The sequence below is a fragment of the Chanodichthys erythropterus genome, chromosome 24 (genome assembly GCF_024489055.1).
Source record: "Chanodichthys erythropterus isolate Z2021 chromosome 24, ASM2448905v1, whole genome shotgun sequence".
Lineage (NCBI taxonomy): Eukaryota > Metazoa > Chordata > Actinopteri > Cypriniformes > Xenocyprididae > Chanodichthys > Chanodichthys erythropterus.
Genome location: NC_090244.1, coordinates 4,218,066 through 4,222,500, shown reverse-complemented (window position 1 = coordinate 4,222,500; position 4,435 = coordinate 4,218,066).

The window sequence follows — 4,435 nt, the reverse complement described above, 5'->3', positions numbered from 1 at the left end:
ACACACCTCTACATACACACTCAAGTGACAAGGTTGCCGTAAGAGCAGCACATGCCATCCGGACACACTTCATTGAGCATCAAGTCACCCTTACGGCAGTTTTATTAAAGACGTAACAGACGACCATAAAGGTTATATAAGAGCATTATTATCTGTGCTCTGAGGGTCCTGAGGGTAAATTTGCTGGATTTATTCCTCATCCCGTGCAGTTAAATAAATCTCATTTGCTGTTAATGTTTCTAAATTGAAGCTCATGGATCACACGTGAGCCAAACAAAACCGCTTTAATCTGTCTTTCTCACTTTCTCACCTCAATCACTGACCTTTGCTCTGTCTCCCCGGTACATTATCTGTCTCAACAACCACCAAACTGCTGTCTAAATTAACTGAGCCAGCAGGGGGGCAGTTCTCAAAATCATTAAGTTCAAAAAAATGAACTAACCAGTGTTAAAGATGAATGAGTCGCTGCAGGACGTTCTGCTCCTGTGAGAGGAAGCCATCAGGCCTGCGTTACGTGTCAGAGAGGTCTGGGATTGACTAGAAATTCATTTTTACGGCCACAGATGATGTTCTCAGAAGGTCGCCTGCTGTTTTTCTCCACTGCATACTGCATAAATGATCCTCCGCATACTCCACACTGAGAGAAAGACGGAGAGAGAGAAATCAGTGCCATCTCTATTTCAAAACTCACTCGCTTAGAAGGACAAGACATTTAGTACTAGACAATTAGTGTGAATCTTTGCTGGGTGCCATTAATTAAACTGCAGCCCTCAAGGTTACGGACAACAAATCTAAGGTTTACATGCTCGTGTAGAAGCGGCACTATTGACATTCTCTGAAACTGACATTGGGATAAGCCTCCATGTGGAAATATGAATAAAAATACACATAACAGTATGTGATGAAAATGAGTGTGATGCGGGATGTGACGGGCCTTTTTTTTTTTTTTGTCCAAAGGCCTTAATAATAATAAAAAACAAAGATATGATACACAAAGTATGTAAGGTAGTACAACTAGATCTCTTTTATTGAATCCAAAAGGTTTTAATTATATTTTGCTACATATAAAGGTATTTTAAAGATTTTGAAGTGTCAATAGGTCATTCGGTTTAACCGTCCAACCATTCATTAGTGATTAAAATATCTTAAAATGTAATAAATGTATATATTTTTTATTCTGGCATGATTTTATAACATCATATATCAACATAGTGCAAAATGATATTAAAATTATGTGTAGAAGTCGTTTGTTCTGAGAAAGAATGTCCGGAAAAATGAATTTCATTGATGTCATTTGGAGTAACCAATATAAAGGGACCATTTTGGATCAAATCATGTGGTCAATATCATGTGACAGGATGTGACATCATTCAGACACCTGCAAAGGACCACATGGTCATGAAGCAAAGTAACTAACTCTCTCTTAACTATTTGCTAAATTCATGTAACATCAGGTCATTCGGTACAACCGCTATAAAACATGGAAAATGTTGTAATATTTTAAAAACTTGTACTAAATATAAAATGTTTAATTGTCCTTTTAGATATCAGCCTGTTAGAGGAAATTACGTCATTCGGTAAAACCAAAAGTGTCATTCGGTAAAACCGAAATTTTAGTTAAAACGAATGACTTTTTTGCTGACAAATTTTGTCCATCTTGTAAAAAATGACAAAAGCAGTGTTAATTGTTAATTATAAAAACCACATAATCTCATTCTTAACACTTAATAAAACTTCAAAATTAATTATATCTCCATCAAGTTTTTTTACACTTTTAACAACCTTATCCATCAATGACCTGATTACCTGCACACTGTTACACTGATTATGTTTAATGATCGTTTAACCAGGGAAACTTCACGTAAACACCTCAAAAACTATTTAAAATCTCATACAAACATTTTTTAGTGTCAGATTCATACAATGTGCAGATTGCAAATGCATCATGTTGCAAAACGTGTAACCCTGCAAGCTCACTAATGGTACAGCAAATGTTTTTAAACATTGATAATAACAATAAATGTTTCTTGAGCAGCAAATCATCATATTAGTCATTATATATATGATTTCTGAAGGATAATGTGACACTGAAGACTGGAGTAATGATGCTGAAAATTCAGCTTTGATCACAGAAATAAATTACATTTTAACATATATGTAAATATAAAGCAGCTCTTTAAAACTGTAATAATATTTCACAATATTACCATTTTTTTCCTGTATTTTAATCAAATAAATGTAGCCTTGGTAAGCAGAACAGACTTCTTTCTCGAAGTTTTAAATTATTTATATAATTTTACGGTAGAAAGACCATAACAAATGTTTGAAACAAAATGAGGGTGAGCAAAATAACAATTTAGAATTTTTTTGTGTAAACTATTCCTTTAACTGTAGGTTATTTCTGCTTGTAATGGCACAATCCAACCGCTAGAAGACGCCACTTTGACGTGCAACTCCTCGGCTGTCTGAGAGGCGTGAATGGCGTCCTCAATGAGTGAACGCGCAGCGGTTTACTGCGGGACAGGACGGTAAATCACCCGTCCATTCGCTCTTTCCTTCTGTTCATCTTCACGGCCCGTTGAGGCCGCTGCCTGTGCGTGCGAACCGGGATGATTAGGTGGAAGCCGTTGGGAACACGGGCTCCTTCCCCGTCGGGATGGTGGCCGACCAGCCCCACCTGCGGAGCCTCATCTGCGCCACCGGTGCATAAATTGGATGTTATGCAACAACGGGTTAATAAAGCACAGCTTCAGTTAGTGTTTCACAGACTACTACGGTACCAGGTGCTTGTTCAATACTCAAAGGATAGAAACAGGGTTGCGTTACGTGTCTATTCAAACATCCCAGCGCGAGAGACGTTTCAACACGAATTGATTTAAAACAAGGCCCATTTATTAATGTTTCAAGTACTAATTTATTTTTAAATTAGTAATTAGTACAATAGTGGCTTGTATTTTTTTAATTTCACTACTACTAATCCAGGCTATAGGCTCTTCCAGATATTACTAACATTAGTGTAGTTAAAAATAGCTTTTTAACTTGTCATACATATAGTGAGTCAGATTGCCAACTTCACTAGTATCTAAAAATGTTACTAGTAAGAAGTTTAGTCTTGTCTAATAAACAGGTACTGGAAAAACAGATTTAAATAGTAAATAATAAGAACTAGTATAGTTACTAAAACTGGAATAGACTACCAATATACATACTTGTCAGAAATTAGTATTTGATTGATACAAACCATAGATTACCAGAGTCTGGTGGCAAAAATCTGCAATTTGTTATCAGTATGATCAAGTGAAAACATAAATTTTTCAAATAGTTAAAAGAGAGTTAGTACTTTGCAGGCGTCTGAATAATGTCACATCCTGTCACATGATATTGACCGCATGACTTGGTCCAAAATGGTCCCTTTATATTGGTTACTCCGAATGACATAAATGAAATTCATTTTTCCGGACATTATTAATCATAACAAACGACTTCTACACATAATTTTAATGTTGATATATGATGTTATAAAATAATGCCAGAATAAAAAAAAAAAAAACATTTATTACATTTTAAGATATTTTAATCACAAATTAAATGGCTGTAATGACCTTTGGACGGTTAAACCGAATGACCTTTTGACACTTCAACATCTTATATAGCAAAATATAATTAAAACCTTTTGGATTCAATAAAAGAGATCTAGTTGATCTACCCATCCACATATTTTTGTTTTTTATTATTGTTAAGACAAAAAAAGATTTGTCACGTCATTGACCCATATACACTGTAAAATTATTTGTTATCATATCATTTTAATTTTGTCAAATCAACTTAATTAATGTAGTTCAAATAACATAATATCTTGAGTTTCTGTTGATTAAACCAATCGCCTTCATTGTATTAATTAAAATGTTTATTTCAATGAACTCAAAAAATTTAAGGCAACCAGGTAACTTACTTTTTTAAGTTAAGCCAACAAGTCTTTTTATAATGATATTGAAAAATATGTTGTATATTTTGACTTTTCTGAATAATAATAATAATAATAATATACTATTGGATGACTTACTAGTATTTTAAAAAAAGTACTAGTGCAATAAAAAATATATATAGATTATAGTTGATTTTTAATGAATAAATCTCAAGCCAGCCTGCCACAGACATTTTGCACATGCTCAAACCATTCAGGCTGCGTGATCCGAGCTTGTAAAAACATTTGAAATTGTCAAAGCTTTGATAGATGTTATATATGGAAGCATATAGACACAATAACAGCTATGAAGCATCCTCTACCCCAGCCCACCCCACCCGCGGGGCAATGTCTCAAAGCACGTCACCGTGAGTGTGTGAGGAAGGAGAGAGAGAGAGAGAGGGAGAGAGAAAGTAGATGTGTGCAGACAACCTGCTCGCGCGTAATTCTGGGAGGACTCTCCGCCGAGCA